The 20,063-nt window shown below is 45.6% G+C and overlaps 1 long non-coding RNA gene across 2 annotated transcripts; it reads right to left on the minus strand.

Annotated features, from left to right (window-relative positions):
• Positions 1-3,899: 3,899 nt before the first annotated feature.
• On the minus strand, positions 3,900-19,869 carry LOC147616605 (uncharacterized). 2 transcript variants are annotated; one of them, XR_015262437.1, is made up of 4 exons: positions 18,849-19,869; positions 18,364-18,465; positions 4,366-4,586; positions 3,900-4,227 (listed from the first exon to the last, which is right to left on the minus strand). It is a non-coding gene; the product is annotated as an uncharacterized LOC147616605 (long non-coding RNA). The 2 variants fall into 2 exon arrangements; XR_015262436.1 differs by lacking the exon at positions 3,900-4,227 and having other exon boundaries at positions 4,237-4,586.
• Positions 19,870-20,063: the final 194 nt, after the last annotated feature.

A 20,063-nucleotide genomic window follows, 5' to 3' on the forward strand; every position in this document is an offset into this window, starting at 1 on the left:
CGGCAAGGACAATCATATTGAAGAAAATTGTTTCTTCAAACAAAAGGCACAAAAGGCATTTCTCGCAAGTCAAGACAAAGAAGAGCTGCAAGAAGAGGCCTCCGAAGAGGCCAATTTTATCGAAGAAGAATGGGCCTTTTGAGTAAAATCAAGGGATAGCCCATACCATGTTTAAAAACCTCTCCATCCTAAACATAACTATCTCATTGTAAGCTTTACTATGGTATTCTAGCATCATCCATCATTGCTAGCATTGTAAACCTAACTGGAATAAGACCTACGGGCACCAGCATGGTCATCATAACTAGTTCTTGTATGTTGTAACTAGAACCTAGAATTGCCATCATAAAGGTAGCATTGTCATGGATTTGGTTGAAGGAGGGTTTGTTGGATATATCACTCAAATCCATTCAAAGGTTGAAAGGGGCTATATAACCTTGAATACTTTACTCAAGATACATCCTCAAAAGGGCGCCTACTTCAAATATAGCCTAGAGGGAATATTGCTCATTTATGGCATACCCACATGGGGGAGATGGCATACCCACATGGGGGAGATGGCCTCTTATGCTTGTAAGACATCATAGGTGATGTCATGTGGTCATGTACTACTTGCCTATATAAGAGGCTCTTGCTAATGAAGAAGTAACTCGTGTATTTCCATGATTATGCCCAAGCTATGTCTCATTAGTATCTCCTAGTCCACTCTTAATCATGTTTCTAATCATGACCTAACCATGACTATAATCATGTTTGATCCTCCTTAGTTTTGTTAATCCACTCCCAATACCAACAAAAGGAACAAAACGCTGGTTGGCAAGGAAGGCGATCAAGTATACGCTCATTAAAGGTGAATTGTATTGTAAGGGTAAGGATTGGATTTTAAGAAGGGCACCAAACTACTACTGCTTCATCCAATAGTGCTTAACTTCATATCTAGGTGTAGAGCACTCCAAAACTCCACCATAGTGGATGATCGAGAAGACTTCTTAGAGCTAACTATTCTAGATAATCTTATGCCTACCACACTATAAATTATTCAAGCTAGCATAGAATGGTTCACAACCCAAGGATGGTTAGAGCCACACATATCTTAAAATTCATGAAAGAATTCTTCACCCTCACATGGCATTATCAAATTATACGAACACATTTGATATAAATGCCATGCACATTTCATTAATTGATGATTTTTTCATAGATCATACGGAATATCCTCTATATAATAATCAGAATGAGTGGGCTACATTATAAGGGGGGAAGCCACATATAATAGGCCCAATTATAATTATCCTCCATAAGATAATTATCCCATTAACCGACTCGTCAAACCGGTTTTGGAGCAAGTTGAGGAGCCTTTCAAGTGGCAAGCTCATCGTTGGTTGCTCAACAAGATGTGCAGAAAGTGATATAGGCTCTCTCATTGGAGGATTGTGAGGCCATGATCCAACCCATTCCTCAAGTCAAAGCTTATGTTCAAAGCTTTGATGGAAATAACCCCTTTCAATCCATCAACTCGAATGTATCCAAAGGCATACATAACTGCAGAGTAGACACCATCGATACCTTATTAATTCATATTGATGTTATACAGGAAGGTAAAATGTGACCAAGCACTCAAAAGGTTAGCCAACTCGCAATTTTCTACAAAATTTGTTGGAAATCTTCATAGTAATATTTATTATTGTGTACAGTTTCAAGAGATGAAAACAGATGCACCCAATGCACCCATGAAAGAGCAAGGTATGTCCTAATAAATTCAGATGATGTGTAATCAGGATTTTCAAAGAGTATAATTCGTGGTTTTCACTTAGTTTTTAAGGGTTTCTAGTTTTTAAAACTTTTTTGAGATTAAGCTAGCTAAGGTAATCCTAATTAAAGGGATGAATAAAAAGAAAATACATAAAAATGTCAATTTTTGTATGGTTTTATGAGTTTTTTATTCCTATAAAGAAGCAATAGTACAAAAACACAAAAATTTGAACCTAAAAACATACATTTTGGAGCTTCAAACTGATGTTACCTATAACATGAAATCACACATTTAAATACCCTAAATCTCCAATACGAATTCCTTTTGAAGTGTGACCCCTTCTAATCGACATCATCGGTAATATTCGGTAAGCTTAATAGCTTGGAATAGACACTAGAATAAGGCTAAGCCCTGTGGTTCAACTGTGCAGGTCTCTTACCTTGCTAATACATGTGTTGTTAGAACTTTGCCAAAGAGATACAGAATAAGCTTTTTCTTGTGGGTAAGCTAGCTTTTCTCCATGCACTTGTGGGTATGCTAGATTTCGTCCTTGTTGTCACACCAAATAGCTCCTTGCTGGGGAATTCTTTTTGGCGAGTATTTAACGGCGAGCTTTTTTTTTTGTGAGCTTTGGTTCCATGGGGTTTTGCTTATGTGGACTACCCTAATGATGTGGCACTTGACATGTCCATGTGACAGGTCCATGTAGCATGTGACATGGCATGGACATGGACATAGATGCATCATGGACATACATGCTATCATGTGTACCATCAACATGCATGCATCATCCACATGATGACCATGCGTGATGTCATAGATCATGGCCTTGGATGGTCCATACATGTGTGGAATCTCCATATGCTTAGTCTTCTCTCTCGGTGTACTCAAGATGGTCCATGTGATTTGTATATGGAATCTTCATATGCTTGTTCTTCTCCCAGTGTGCTCTGTATGGTCCATGTGATCTGTATATGGTTGGAATGAGCTCTATGTGATTTCTATTTGCATGGTCTTCTCAAACTGTGCTTTGTGATCTATACATGCTCCAAACGGGATGGCCTCCAAGAGATCTTTACATACTCGGTGTCGTCTCTAGGTGTGGTTTGTAAGGTCCATATTTTCTGTACATGGTCGGAATAAGTCTCTTGAGATATTTACATACTCGTTGTTGTCATCCTAATGTGCTCTGTATGGTTTATATGGCCTATGCACATAGTCAAAGTAGGCTATCGGAGACCTTTACATAGGCGCTATCGTCTCGATGTGGCATGCATGGTCAGAATGGGATCCATGTGATCTTTTTTGTGGTCTCTATAATGAGTGTGGTTTGAATGATCCAAATGGTTCGTATGTATGGCAATATACATGCCTACCTCGTATGTGTTCATCCCAGTATCAAAACCCATGTGGAATTCCTCTATAAGATAAAAAATTATCAAAAATAGGGTTGCTGTAAACAGCAATCCACATGCCTCTGCTACCACTTGGACCATGGTTGTAGACAGATCCAGACACCTTGGTTTTGCCTAGGGTTTGACCTGGTGATAATCCAATATATCTACTAGACCCTCATGATGTCAGCTTGGCAATAGCACTCGCGGTTTGGTTGTGTAGACCTAGTGAAAATAACAACCTTTGCTTGTTGTGCACTACTTGTAGCATGCCCTACTGCTCATTGTTTGGGCATGTCCTAGTGGGACCCACATGTCCAAACTATTCAAAACTTGATGGCTCACTTGTATACACATTGAGAATACTCATATTCATATCAAAAGCCATGTGGATGTCATCTATAACATCAAAAATAGGGGTGCTGTAAATTGCAATCCACATGCCTCTGCTGCCACCTGGACCATGGATGTAGATGGATCTAGACACCTTGGTTTTGCCTAGAATTTGACTTGGTGATAAACTATTATATCTACTAGACCCTAGTGATGTCAGCTTGGCAATAGCACTCACGGTCTGGTTGTGCAGACCTGGTGAAAATGACAACCTTTGCTTGTTGTGCACTACTTGTAGCATGCCCTTGTGCTCATTGTTTTGGTGTCCTAGTGGGACCCACATGTCCAAACTATTCAAAACTTGATGACTCACCTGTATACACATTGAGAATAATCATACCAATATCAAAACCCAAGTGGATGTCATCTGTAACATCAAAAACATCAAAAACATCAAAAAAAGGACTGTTGTAAACTACAATCCACATGCCTCTACTGCCGCCTGGACCTAAGCTATAGACAGATCCAGACACCTTGGTTTTGCCCAAAGGTTTGACCTGGTGATAATCCAATATATCTACTAGACCCTTGTGATGTCAACTTGGGAATAGGTCTGGTTGTGCGGACCTGGTGAAAATGACAACCTTTGCTTGTTGTGCACTACTTGTAACCTACCTTGCTGCTCATTATTTTGACATGTCCTGCTGGGACCCACATGTCAAAACTGTTTAAAACTTGATGGATCACCTGTATACACATTGAGAATACTCATACTATGTGGATGTCATTTGTAATATCAAAAACATAAAAAACAAGGCTGTTGTAAACTGTAATCCACATGCCTCAGCTGCCACATAGACCTAGGTTGTAGACAAATCCAGATACCTTGGTTTTGCCCAGGGTTTGACTTGGTGATAATCCAATATATCTACTAGACCCTCGTGATGTCATCTTGGCAATATCACTCGTGGTCTGGTTGTGCGGACCTGGTGAAAATGACAACCTTTGCTTGCTGTGCACTACTTGTAGATTGCCCTGCTGCTCATTGTTTTGGCATGTCCTACTGGGACCCACATGTCAAAACTATTCAAAACTTGATGGATCACCTGTATACACATTGAGAATACCCATACCAGTATCAAAACCCATGTGGATGTCATCTGTAACATAAAAAACAGGACTGCTGTAAACTGTAATCCACATGCCTCTGCTGCCACATAGACCTAGGTTGTAGACGGATTCAGACACCTTGGTTTTGCCCAGGGTTTAACTTGGTGATAATACAATATATATACTAGACCCTCGTGATGTCAACTTGGCAATAGCACTCGTGGTCTGGACCATGGCTGTAGATGGATCCAGACACCTAGGGTTCGACCTAGTGATAATCCAATATATCTACTAGACCCTCATGATGTCAACTTGGCAATAGCACTCGTGGTCTAGTTTTGTGGACCTGGTGAAAATGACAGCCTTGTGCACTACTTGTAGCCTACCCTGCTGCTCATTGTTTTGGCATGTCCTAGTGGGACCCACATGGCCAAACTGTTCAAAACATGATGGCTCACTTGTATTCACATTGAGAATACTCATACCAGTAACAAAACCCATGTGGATGTCATCTGTAACATCAAAAACAGGGCTATTGTAAACGACAATCCACATGGCTTTGCTGCCACCTGGACCATGGCTGTAGGTGGATCTAGAAACCTTGGTTTTGCCCAGGGTTTGACTTGGTGATAATCCAATATATCTACTAGACCCTCGTGATGTCAACTTGGCAATAGCTCTCGCGGTCTGGTTGTGCGGACCTGGTGAAAATGACAACCTTTGCTTGCTGTGCACTACTTGTAGACTGCCCTGCTGCTCATTGTTTTGGCATGTCCTATTGGGACCTCACATGTCAAAACTATTCAAAACTTGATGCATCACCTGTATACACATTGAGAATACCCATACCAGTATCAAAACCCATGTGGATGTCATCTTTAACATCAAAAATAGGACTGCTGTAAACTGTAATCCACATGCCTCTGCTGCCACATAGACCTAGGTTGTAGATGGATTCAGACACCTTGGTTTTGCCCAAGGTTTAACTTGGTGATAATACAATATATCTACTAGACCCTCATGCCATGTGTAATATGCGGAAGCTTCGGAGAAGGATCGGTACTTCAAAACTCAGAAAACAGCACTCTTTTCGCGACGGAATTAACGCACAAACTGAAAGACGATGTGCAGAAAAATAGAGAGAGAAGGGGGAGATGGAGAAGGACACAGTATTGGGTCCCAATTACCCTCTGTAGGGCCCCCACCACGGATGGTGTATTTGCTTTATTAGAATGATGTAAATCTGAAACAAATACAAAGTACTTGACCTTTTCTTGGCTGGAAAACCTGCCCTTGACCTTCAGTCCTTCACCCCTTAGCTTTAGCAATGTTCTTGGCTGTCCTGGCCCTTGGTTGCTTGGAGCACTTGGTGAATTGTGAGATGAGATGAATGAGATCTTGGCTGGGCTTTTATACCCCTCCCTTCATGCAGTCGGCTGGCTTCAGGACAGCCTCACAACTGAGTTTAATCATTAAAGTGTTTTCACACTATATTAGACACTGTCCAGCCTGCGCATGCTTCTGGGCAGCACCCTGGCTGCTGGACATGCTGCGCAGAGGTGTGGGACAACTCCCTACACCTGGCCGACTAGGAGGGTAGGGTACTAGACCTGGTCGGCTGCCTGTCCAGCAGTAGTATTGCTGGCCGACAGCCCCTCCCAGCCCTTGCCTTGGCTGGTGGGCAAGGCTTGGGCCCTCCTGGCCCCTTGGGGGTGGTTCTACACCTCCCCCATGCCCATTCTACAAGTATGCAAATGCAAATCCTTGCCCTGGGGTAGCCCTATGGGCTGGCCCCATCTCTACATGCAAACTACATGCCTACAGAGGCCTGGCATCCAGTTGCAAACCAGATACTCAGAACATCTGACATCATTCCAGAGGGAGACTCACAGCGCGGACTGGCACTGCTTCATGTGCAGGACAATGCACACCTGACCTCGGACGACTGAGATGGATCCCTGGCTGACTCGTCCCGGACTGGGCTCACATGGGGCCAGTTCACCATCCCAGGTCCTGCACCTACTGTACAGAAATGTCTACGTGGCATCCAAGTGCGGGATGCACGTGACATCCCCTTCTGCGTAACTTGACGGAAGCTGCATAGCCTCCAAATAATCCGTCAATAAAGCCGGATAATCTTCGAAAAAGTCTTTGTCGAGCCATACCGCTTCATGAGTTCCTCGGTCCTGAAACTTCGTGAGGAACTGTCGTAGTCTTCGGCCTGAGCCATGCTTGAAACGGTGCAGAAGGATCTGTTCTGGAACCATTACTTCTGCTTCATCAATGATGTCTGGTTCCGCTTCGTCTTTGACCTCTGAAGGGGGTGGACCTGCATATGGCTTTAACCAACTGACATGAAATACATCGTGCATAGTCCAACTCGGAGGTAGCTTTAACTGCATAGACACCTCATTAATCTTTTTCCGGATGGGAAATGGTCCGAAGCTCCTGAAAGACAACTTTGGGCATCGCTTGCTCACCTGCTTTAATCTTTGCTTCATAATCCGAAGATACACCCAATCCCCTTCCGAAAACTTCATGTCCCTTCAGTCTTTATTGGCCTGTCGAGTGTAGGCCTCTTGCGCTTTAGCCAATCTGTCTTTAACGGACTCTAGGATCTCCTGGTAAGACTCCGTCACTCTGTTTGCCTCCGGTACTGAAGACGAAGTCCTGGTTAACAACGACTGGAAAGGCCTTCCAAACGCTGCCTCATATGGAGTCCTGCCAATAGCTCAAGAAAAAGAGTCATTCAAAACAGCTTGAACTAAAGGCAAAAACGATTCCCACTTACCTTGCTGATCGTGGACATAACACTTCAGCACATCAAAGGCCAACTGGTTGTATATCTCTGTCTGGCCATCTGTCTGTGGGTGGAATGCACTGGAAAAATTCAACTTAGTACCAAAATTATCAAACAATGCCCTCCAAAAATGACTGGTAAACTTGGCATCTCGGTCTGACACTATGGTCCTAGGAATCCCACCAATCGGGTACCAATGCCGAATGAATAGCTGGGCAACATCCTCGGCGGTCACATTGGCCCTGCAAGGAATAAGCATCACAAATTTGCTGAACCTGTCAACAATAGTCAAACACTGTGTATTATGCTTACTCGGACTGGGAGGCAGATTTGTGACAAAGTCCATCGAAATGTCTTGGAAAGGACCCTCAGGAATTGGCAAAGGCTGTAACAACCCTATCTTCTTTCCACGAGGAGCTTTCACCTTTTGACAAATGTCACAGCGTTGTACATATGTAAACACATCACGCCTCATCTTTGGCCAATAGTATTGCCGTTCTAATTTCTCCAAAGTCGAATTCATGCCCCTATGACCACCTGTAATGGCGTCATGGGCATCATGGAGAAGAGCTGCCCGGAATGATTTCATGACACACAGTCGGCCTTTGTAGTAAAGCCAACCATCGCGTATCAGAAAATGGCATGGTCCTGTGGCATCCAATGCCTATTCCCACTGTGTACCGAATTCCTCGGAATCCGCGTACGTGTGCTTCATGTCTTCTAGTCCTGTACCAACAAGGTCAAGTCTAGTGGTCTGAATCGCAGATACTTGTCCCTTCCTGCTCAAAGCATCGGCCACTGGATTGGCCTTTCCTGGAAGGTACTCAATCATGCCACCGAACTGCTGGAATATCTGACTCCAGCGGTGTTGTCAATCACTCCACTGTGCACTTGGCATCGTCTGAATCCAGCGCAATGCCTGATGGTCAGTGCGGACCTCGAAGTCACGGCCATACAGGAAATGTTTCCAATGTTTCAAGGCCTGAATGACTGCTAGGAGTTCACGATCATAGACTGAGTAGTTCTTTTCGGCGGGCAATAACTTACGAGACATGTAAGCTACTGGATGACCATTCTGTTGCAATACACCTCCAATTGCGATGTTACTCGCATCGGTGATCACCTAAAATGGTTCGTCCCACGAGGCAAGGGCTAAACAAGGCGCTTCTGACAAAGCCACCTTGAGGTTCTGGAATGCCTCCAACGCTCGTGGAGTCATTCGAATCTTTTGCCTCCTTGTTTTCACTCCCTTTAGCAGATCAGTGAGGTCTACCGAGAGATCAGAAAACTTGTCAATGTGGGTGGAATATGCCTGGCATATACCCACAAATGATCTAATGTCATAAGCAGTCTGAGGTACTTCCCAGTTAACAATCTCGGCCACCTTAGCCGGATCAAGTCGAATGCCTTCGGCACTAATTATATATCCCAAGTAATGTACCTGGAACAGATAAAATTCCGACTTCTTTTCATTGACATAGAGCTCGTTGCTTTCCAGCAACTTAAGGACTTTCTCCACATCAATGTCATGCTGCTCAACTGTAGCTGAAAATATGAGTATGTCGTCCAGAAATATGAACACACACACTCCAATCAACTCCCGGAAAATACGCATCATCATGCGGTTAAATGTAGCTGGGGCGTTCGTCAAACCAAATGGCATGACCACAAATTCATAGTGGGCCCGTTCTGTACGGAAAGCTGTCTTGGGGATGTCCCCCTCAACAATCCGAACCTGGTGGTACCCACTCTTTAAATCCAATTTAGAGAACACCTTAGCTCCATTCAGCCTCTCGAGAATATAGTCAATTCGAGGCATCGAGAATCTGCTCTTGATAGTCAGCTTGTTGAGTGCACGATAATCGACACACAACCGAGAAGACCCATCTTTCTTCTTGACAAATAAGATCGGTGCTGCAAATGGCGACACGCTGGGGCGGATGAAGCCAGCTTGCAACAATTCTTGGAGTTGGCGGTCCAACTCCGATTCCATTGCCTTAGAAAGGTGATACGGAAACTTGCTTGGGGGTTCCGAGCCTGGGAGGAGGTCAATCTTGTGATCCTCCGGTCTGGACGGGGGAAGCTGGGGAGGGAGACTGTCCCGAAGAAAAATCTTCTGGAACTTTTCATGGAGAACCGAGTACTTCTCGGAAGCACTGGCCACCGTCTGGGCTGTCTGGATGTAAATCATCGCAGACTGTGCGCCTTTCCTGACTGCTCGCTTAGCCTGCAAGTGGCTTATGAGCGGAAAGTTTGGAATACCTGGCTCACACTTAATGGTCACCGGGGTGTTTGACACATTCCGATCGATCTGGAACGTGTGCTTGTCCCACTTGACATCAGGAAGAAACTTGTGAAACCACTGGATACCCAAAATTATGTCTGCTCCTACAAGAGGGGCAACCATAAAGTCACGCACAAACTCTATGCCCTGAATCACTAACATAGCACCTAGAGCTTCATACTTGACGCTCGTTGTCATACCTGTGCTAAAACCCTCAACTTGTTTGTCCACCGGAGTCAGCTCGAAACGGGCACGCCTAGCGGCCTCTTCCGTGATCACATCCTCCGTGCTGCCGCTGTCAAACAAGACAACGACTCTCTGGCCACCTATGTAGCCAAAGGACTTGAGCAATTCGTTGCGCTCATACTCCTGGTCATGGGCGCCCTTCTGCTCATCTTCGAGCTCCCGGCTAATAATTGCTCCAACTGAAGCACCGGGGGGTTGAAGAAGTAGGGGTAGCCGCTGGGATCTGTGGGGGAGCTGTGCTCACCACGGAAGCTGTGGAGGCGGCGGCGGCCTTTGGAGGCTTCTTCGGACAATCCCGAGAAGTATGTCCTTTTGTGTGACAAAAGTAACATCTACCCTCCTTCCTGTACTGAGAAAGCTCCTCAGCACTCAACTTGCCACCTGTCTTGCCAACCTCCGCTTTCTGGTCTGGAGTAAGCTTAGACGCATTGTTCGAGTTCTTGGAGCCAGAGGCTCCCGGGCTCTGTCCTGGGGAAGACCCCGTCTGGTTCTGGCTTTTGCCCCCCGAGGCGTTAGCCTTGGGAGAAGCCGGCTGGGAAGTCTTGGGCTTGCCACCATCGTGTTTCATTTCTGCACTCTGCGCAAGCGAGAGTGCGTCCTCAAAGGTGGCTGGCCTAAACATACGCACCTCCCATTGGATTTGCGTGTCCAGGCCATACAAAAACTGCCCTTTCTTGTCCGCATCAGATAAGCCTAATTGTAGACACAAGGTCGAAATTCTATTGGCAAACTGAAGGACTGGTTGCGCATTCTGACGCGCACCCCTGAACTCGTCTTCGAGTCGCTCAAGGTAGTGGGGCGGTAAAAACCGCTGCTTAAGGTCACGGACGAACTCGTCCCACCCATAAGCTGCCATACCTGATCTGGTGTGGGCATGAGCCCACTGAGTCCACCAAGGAATGGCCTCACCTTCCAAATACCAACTGGCTAAGATCACTTTGTCAATATCTGACTTCCTAACTGCGGCAAAGTAAGCTTCAAATTGATGTAACCATGAATATAGAGTAGTGGGATCAAGTTTACCATTATACTTACTGAAATTCATTTTCTCGAGAAAATGATTCGAGGGCGCCGCCGGTGTCAATCTGGCGTCCAAAGCTCGGAGGTAACGCTCGTGTTCCACTCGTCGCATGGCTTCGTCTTCTCGTTGTTGAATCTTCAATGCACGCATCTGCATCTCAAGCAAGGAGCTTGGCTGCGGCTGTGACCCTGCGAGAGGGTCCCTGTGACGAGGATCTGGTATCTGGGATACGGAAGGAGAGGGAGGAGGAGATGGAAAACGCGACGCTGGAGAGCGAGAACGCTCCTCCAGAGCCAAAATCCGCGCCTTCTGTTCATCCAACTTGGTTGTCTGGTCTGCGATTGCTCGCATCATCTGCTGGAACATGTCTTGTACACTCAAGCCGGGTGCCCTAGCTGGGCTGCCTGGTGCACTCTGGTCCCATGGTTCTGGTTCTCTCTCGTCGCCGAAGTTCGCCATAGCGGGAAAATGCAGTTCCTTTCCGGAACGCAATCTGACCATCCACTATCTGTGTGGGAGACTTCCGGAGGCTTCCGGAGGCTAAAAACCAACCGTCCTTCGAGGGACAGGAGTCACTCCAAAAGGGGTAGTCCACCGGCGTCTGAAAACCAACCACACGAGCGAAAAAAAATTTTGGTTTTCTTTGCTGAATCTTTGTCCTTGAAGTGAGCTCTGATACTACTGTAATATGCGGAAGCTTCGGAGAAGGATCGGTACTTCAAAACTCAGAAAACAGCACTCTTTTCGCGACGAAATTAACGCACAAACTGAAAGACGATGTGCAGAAAAATAGAGAGAGAAGGGGGAGATGGAGAAGGACACAGTATTGGGTCCCAATTACCCTCTGTAGGGCCCCCACCACGGATGGTGTATTTGCTTTATTAGAATGATGTAAATCTGAAACAAATACAAAGTACTTGACCTTTTCTTGGCTGGAAAACCTGCCCTTGACCTTCAGTCCTTCACCCCTTAGCTTTAGCAATGTTCTTGGCTGTCCTGGCCCTTGGTTGCTTGGAGCACTTGGTGAATTGTGAGATGAGATGAATGAGATCTTGGCTGGGCTTTTATACCCCTCCCTTCATGCAGTCGGCTGGCTTCAGGATAGCCTCACGACTGAGTTTAATCATTAAAGTGTTTTCACACTATATTAGACACTGTCCAGCCTGCGCATGCTTCTGGGCAGCATCCTGGCTGCTGGACATGCTGCGCAGAGGTGTGGGACAACTCCCTACACCTGGCCGACTAGGAGGGTAGGGTACTAGACCTGGTCGGCTGCCTGTCCAGCAGTAGTACTGCTGGCCGACAGCCCCTCCCAGCCCTTGCCTTGGCTGGCGGGCAAGGCTTGGGCCCTCCTTGCCCCTTGGGGGTGGTTCTACACCTCCCCCATGCCCATTCTACAAGTATGCAAATGCAAATCCTTGCCCTGGGGTAGCCCTATGGGCTGGCCCCATCTCTACATGCAAACTACATGCCTACAGAGGCCTGGCATCCAGTTGCAAACCAGATACTCAGAACATCTGACATCATTCCAGAGGGAGACTCACAGCGCGGACTGGCACTGCTTCATGTGCAGGACAATGCACACCTGACCTTGGACTCATGTGCAGGACAATGCACACCTGACCTCGGACGACTGAGATGGATCCCTGGCTGACTCGTCCCGGACTGGGCTCACATGGGGCCAGTTCACCATCCCAGGTCCTGCACCTACTGTACAGAAATGTCTACGTGGCATCCAAGTGCGGGATGCACGTGACATCATGCTACTCATTGTTTTGGCCTATCCTAGTGGGACCCACATGTCCAAACTATTCAAAACATGATGGTTCACGTGTATACACATTGAGAATACTTATCCATATCAGTATCAAAACCCATGTGGATGTCCTCTATAACATCAAAAACATAAAAAATAGGGCTGTTGTAAAATGCAATCCACATGCCTCTGCTGCCACTTGGAGCAAGGTTGTAGACGGATCCAGACACCTACGATAACTTTGTGTGTTGTGCACTACTTGTACCCTACGTTGTTGCTCACTATCACAATGGGACCCACATGTCCAAAAGGTTCAGAAGTTGATGTCTCACTTGTATACACATTGGGTATACTCATCCCAATATTAAAACCTATGTGGATGTTGTCAAATCCCCATCGGATCTCCTCGTGGAATGCTCCTGTGGTAACTGACTCGAAACCTGCAAACAAACAAACAACAAGGGGGTGTAGGCCTGACTCACCTTCCAACCATGACAGCCGTGGGCAAGCCCACAGACTTGGCTGTCCCCACCGAGCCACGAGCTGAGCTAACTAGGTTGACATACTGACCAATCTCCACCTCGCGACGTCCCATACCGCCACGAAGCTACCCTCGAGGGCCTCGAGATTGTGCCGGCCCTCGGTTGCGTAAAGCAGGTGCACGTCTGCACTAGATCCAGGCTCTAGACCATAGAGCTCTCACAAATCACGCGAGACTCTATATGACTAATGACTAACCTTGGCCACCCTTTTATAGGCTCTTGGCCGGTCATCGAGCGTCCACACTTGGGCACCCGTCCATCCATACTTGGGTGCCCGCCCGTTAGTCTTTCCCTAACTCAGCTCGCCAATCAGCCTGCCTAGCTCCAAGCTTCCCCAAACCTCGAAGCTAGTCTTGTGTGCGTGTAGCACACGGTAGATACACACTGTGCACATGACATACTCCCCTTCCTCTAACAGCTCACTCCTGAGCTCACTAAAAAGCCAGGGTAATCTCTCTGAAGAGTAGTCAATGTCTCCCATGTAGCATCCTCCTCAACACGATCCTTCCACTTGATCTTGTATTCCATGTGATAAGCGTATTACGTAATCTTCTTTCACGAAATCCAAGAATCTTTTCACGTTCGTGCGGAACAAATGTCATGTCCTCGACATCTATGATTTCTTGAGGAGTAACTAACTGGTCTGTTTCACCCAGTACTTCCTTAAGTCAACTGAAATGAAATATAGGATGAACTTTCACATGAGAAGGCAAATCCAATTCATATGCAACTGAACCAATCCTTCGTGTAATACAAAATGATCCACAGTATCTAGGGGATAATTTTGGAGATCGACTTGTCCGTAAAGTCTCGGAATCTTTCGGAACTTGCAAATACACCATCGTTCCTTCAGAGAACTCTCTAGGTGGTGAACGATGTCTATTAGAATAAAATATGTCTCGGTCTTGAGCACTTCTAATAGATTCCTTCGCAACTTGTAACATTTTCTGCATATCTTGCAAAAAATTACGTGCTGCATCATGCTGAAGTCCTGAGAATCCTACTGTAACAGGTGATCTAGGTTGAAAACCATACATAAGCATCAAAGGACTAAAACTTGTACTCGTATGCTTAGTACTGTTATATGCAAATTCTAACATAGGAAGATAATCCTCCCATGAACTCTGTCTTTTGGATACATATGCTCGAAGCATATCCTCCAAAATTTGATTCACTCTTTCTGTCTGGCTATCAGATTAAGGATGATCTGAGGAACTCAAATTCAAAGTTGTTTCCAACTTCTCAAAAACAAGTTTCCAAAAATCACTCGTAAACTTAGAGTCCCCATTGACTATGTCCTGCAGTAACCCGTACAGTCTAAACAATTACTCGATAAACTGTCGTGCTAATTGCATAGCTGTAATAGTCTTTCGAGTCGGTAAAAATCTAGCCATTTTTGTGAAGCGATCTACCACAAGCCAAATAGAATCGTGGCCTTGATGTGTTCTTGGCAATCCGGTAATAAAATCCATGGAAATACTTTCCCATTTATTACCTGGGATTTGCAAAGGATGCAACAACCCTGCCTGTCTAAAGCATTCAGCTTTATTTGCCTGACAAATTTGACACTTGAGAACATAATCTTCTACATACCCTTTCATCTTTGGCCAATAAAAAGTGTATTTCACTAACGATAGCGTCCTGTGTACCCCAGGGTGTCCAGCAGAAGGGGCGCCGTGACACTCCTTAAGAATCTTGGACCTAATGTCCGGGATCTGTGGTACACAAATTTTGTCATTACAGAATAGTAAACCATTCCGAATCATCCACTGGCCTCTTGTTGCAGCCTGAATGGTAGACTACTCAGTCATTGAGTCTTGGTCAATCAATGAGCTCCCATCCTGGATCTTCTGCCAAAATGAACCAAAATAACTATCAGTCCTGCAAAGCCCTCTCATTGACTGAAATAAGTCAGTAGAAATCTCGGTGAACGACAAAGTATTCACCTCTCTAATTTGACTAAGCGCATCTGCAACACTATTCATGGACCCTTTCCGATAACGGATCTCAAAATCAAAATCTTGCATTAACTCAGCCCAACGAGCTTTCCTTCCTCTCAAATCATCCGCATCACACACATAACTGATGATCAGTCAATACCACAAACTTGGAGCCATATAAATAATGTCTCCAAACCTTGAGAGCATGAATCACAGCATAAAGCTCCTTCTCAAGGGTTGGCCAACGAGATTGAGTGTCGTCTAGCTTTTTACTTTCAAAAGCAATCAGTCTACCATCTTGAAATAGAGCAGTCCCGATGGCATAGTCACTGGCATCAGTTTCAAGAACATAAGGCCGACTAGGATCGTGTAATGCTAAGATAGGTGCTTCCTTGACTTTATCTTTCAAAAGTCTGAAGACGATACGAACTGAATGAATGGCCTCATCCAATGTTTTGCATTTGTTATTTTTCACCTGTAAACGATGTGAGTTTGGGAAACCAACTACGAAGAACCCCAAAAGAGTAGTGGGATCCATCTTTGTAGCTTTTATTTGCAAGTCCCTAAACTTCTGGAGGTAGACCTCATAAGTGAGGTGCTGCGAGGTCATGGTCAAAGCTGTAAACCGAGCAACCACATCATAATCATACATCTTAGTAGCTTTCATTTGCAAGTCCCTAAACTTCTGGAGGTAGACCTCATAAGTGAGGTGCTGCGAGGTCATGGTCAAAGCTGTAAACCAGGCAACAACATCATAATCATCCTCTTTCTTGAGGAATTCCTTCTTGAAGACGTCTTCGAATTGTGCCCAAGTTGTTGGCTTAGGGTTGAGTTCCTTCCACCAAAGCAAAGCTTTGCCTGAGAGGAAACCTACTGCTAACTGGATCTTTTTTCCATCATCATATGGATGAAACTGAAAACGGACCTGCCACTTATGTAGCCAAGTGTCCACGATCTCCTTGGTACGCTGCTTTTGCTCGCCCCCAAATGGTTCCGAAGTAATATTGGGGCCTAAAGCAGAGGCCAAGGTATCCATACCCGAAAGAGTAGAGAGGGTAGTGGTCAAGAGAGAGATGGAGTTCTGCAAGGCTTGCATCTGGGCGGCAATTATGCCTGACGTTCCGAAGAAGAAGCTTCGAGAGCAAATTTGAACTCTTGGAAAGCTGATTTTGACACATAATCGTCAAAAAGATCGGCATCGGTATCTTCCGTAGCCGGCAAGGCTTCGTGTTCGACAAGGGGCTCCAACTCCGATTCTTGGGTCGACATCGTGAGAAGAGGGCAAGTGGAGAGAAAATTCGATCTTTGCACAATAAAAGTGCGAGGGAACTTGAGAGCTTGAGAGCTTGAAAACTTGAGAGATGTGTGGCAAGAAGCCCACTTAAGGGGTTTATATAACTGTCCCCAAAAGCTACTTGAGCTTTTGCTTTTGTGTTTATATATATATGTATATATATGTATGTATGTATGTATGTATGTATGTATGTATGTATGTATATATATTCTGCTTTCTTTATTAAAAAAACACCTTTAAACCTTGGAGGAGACCTTTAAACTTTTTTATAAAAAATTAATCTTTAAAAAAATCAAAAAACACCTCAAATCGGCGAAGACTTTCTTGGATTTTTTTGTTTTTTTCTCTTCCCTCGTGGATTAGCACCGTCGGCCTATCTGCTCTGCCATCTCTGGACTTGCTGTCGGCGCATGCCTTGCTGCCGGGTGTCCATGGCTGCCTGCGCCTGGGCTTGGCCGCCTGCGTAGGCCTGGGCGCTTGCCAACAGGGCAGCCTACATAGGCCTAGTCGCCTGCATAGCCGAGCCACCTACTCACTTGGGCCTACAATAGCAGTACAACTGTACCCGACCAGCAGTACACGACCAGCAGTACCCGGCAATCGCTTCTCTCGCTCTCTCTCTCTTTCTCTTTCGAACAACCAAAAGCAAACGTGCTTTTTTTGTCTGTTTTCTCTCTGCAGTTCGTGTGACTGCGCAAACATCTTCAGCCTTCTTCTGGCAAAGCAAACAACCCTACCATCTACCTACACCCTCATCACGGGTTTCGTATGATGAAAAAACAACATACTGAATCTGAAAAACAGCAGTATGCACAGAAAAAACAGCAAGCTTTTTGAACACATACCTTACTTCGACCTCATCTTCTCTACCTACCGACTTGCTCATTCACGAGGCACGCTCTGATACCACTGTGTCAAATCCCCACCGGATCTCCTCATGGAATGCTCCTGGTAACCGACTGGAAACCTGCAAACAAACAAACAACAAGGGGGTGCAGGCCTAACTCACCTCCCAACCATGACAGCCGTGGGCAAGTCCACAGACTTGGCTGTCCCCACCGAGCCACGAGCTGAGCTAACTAGGTTGACGCACCGACCAATCTCCACCTTGCGACGTCCCATACCGCCACGAAGCTACCCTCGCGAGCCTCGAGATTGCTGTCGGCCTTGGCTGCGTAAAGCAGGTGCACGTCTGCACTAGATCCAAGCTCCAGACCATAGAGCTCTCACAAATCACGCGAGACTCTATATGACTAATGACTAACCTTGGCCACCCTTTTATAGGCTCTTAGCCGCTCATCGGGCATCCACACTTGGGCGCCCGCCCGTCCATACTTGGGTGCCCGCCTGTTAGTCTTTCCCTAACTCAACTCGCCAATCAGCCCCAAACCTCGAAGCTAGTCTTCTGTGCGTGTAGCACACGGTAGATACACACTGTGCACATGACAGATGTCCTCTGTAACATCAAAATTATCAAATACAAGGCTGCTGTAAATTGCAATTTGCATGCTTCTGCCACCTGGACCATGGCTGTAGACGGATCTAGACACATTGGTTTTTTCTAGGGTTTGACTTGGTGATAGTCCAATATATGTACTAGACCCGTGTGATATCAGCTTTCCAATAGTACCCCTATTGTGGTTGTGGGGACTTGGTGAAAATGACATCTTAGCATGTTGTGCACTACTTGTAGCCTACCTTGTTGCTCATTGTTCTGACCTGTCCTAGTGGGACTGTGCCACCTAGACCATGGTTGTAGACGGAGCCAGACACCTTGATTTTTCCTAGGGTTTGACCTGGTGATCATCCAATATATCTAATAGACCCTTCCGATGTCATCTTGCCAACATTACTCCTATTCTGGTTGTGCGGATATGTGGAATTCCATACCTGTTCATACAGTCAAGGGCCAAAATCATCTCTCTCTCCTCCCCTTTTGTGAAGGAGATGATTGTGCAAGGCACACGGATCGGTCCTTCTCATCATGGAATGCTGCATGCAAAAATATGCGTAATGTTAGCATATAATTAAATTTGAAATAATCTTCATCTTGTATCTATATATATATATATATATATACTTCAATTCGTGACATCCAAGCCTTCACTCAGTGATTGCCGCCCCAAACCACTAGCTTTCGTCCTACCAAGTGCTTCCAGCTATCCAACCTAGCTTTCGTCCTACCAAGTGCTTCCAGCTATCCAACCTAGCTACCTCCTCATCAAACTTTCTACTAAAGTCTTCCCAATGAGATAGATCCCATGTCTCTTGATCCTCGCTAGTCACAAAGAACTATTGCTAAGAACCATCTCAAATTAAAGGCACATTTGCAATAAGATTTCATGTGAAAGCACTATCAATTCAAAGATTTATACCTTGGAGCCATCAATTGGTATATCTTCCAAGACAAGAAACTAGCCAAGGTGGGGCATATATCCCAATCTCTCAAAACTATCTGCTAAATCCTCCACAATGCCATGGGTGGCTTGAACAGCCTCATGCATTTGCAAACAACACAAGGGGACTTGTGAAAGATCCTCATTCTTTCTTACTACATAATGCTTCTCCATCCAATGTTGTAGAAGCTCCGTCTCGCAATGAGTCCACCACATCCTCCTGCAGACACTCATGTTCCATGGCTCTCTCAAACTCCAAGTTCACTGCTAACCTTCTTCGATGATTCATCATGTGTCGTCCTCTCAATTGGAACACTAGAGGAGGCTAAAGGTTCCTCCTCATGGAATGTGATTCCTTCACCGGGGACAATTGTGGATTGAGACACTACCTCTTGTTCACAACCCTGTGTACCAAGCAATTGGGATTGTGCAAGCAACTCGGACTGATGCTCCTATGTGCCAATCCCCTCATGCAAATCCTGGTTCACCTCACCCCCTTGCATGCTCAAGGTCCCAACATCATCACCTGGCATATTTGAGGGACCAACATTACAATCTTGAATACAAATTCCCGAGACGGGTGGATCCTGCGGCACCACCGATTCTTGGAATCAAAATATCATTCCACTTTCCATCTCAACCAAGCACTCGCAACCACTTTGACCCTGGAGGAGGTGTAAAGATAGGAGGAGGCTTGGAAGTAATACTAAACGTTGGGTGAGATGAAATGGATGATTGAGAGACATCCTGGGGGGACCATGTGGTGGATCATCATTCGTCGGTTGTGAATGAACATTGTAGCTTTGAATGGGGTGTGGAAGGGACTCCAAGGTCTTCCCTGAACGAAGAGTGGGCCTTGGAATGTTTTCATCAGCTTTCTTCCTCCCCATGGCTGCAAAGGTAACCTCTTCAGCAAGATCCCAAGCTATTCCACTCTACCTGCACAATTTGATCTCACCATCATCAAAACCGTCAAAATCTCTCTTTCTACTAGCCGGTACAAATGTCTTTGGAGAGAGAGAGAGAGAGAGCCCTCTCGTAATGCGCTCTCTCTCTCTCTCTCTCTCTCTCTCTCTCTCTCTCTCTCTTAGGAACACAAAAGGCTTGAATTTAATCTCTCTCTCTTAGGAACACAAAAGGCTTGAATTTAATCCTAAGAGAGAGAGAGAGCATTACGAGAGGGCTCTCTCTCTC

This window comes from Cibotium barometz, chromosome 38, assembly GCF_041138505.1.
Source record: "Cibotium barometz isolate CiBa-2024 chromosome 38, ASM4113850v1, whole genome shotgun sequence".
NCBI lineage: Eukaryota > Viridiplantae > Streptophyta > Polypodiopsida > Cyatheales > Cibotiaceae > Cibotium > Cibotium barometz.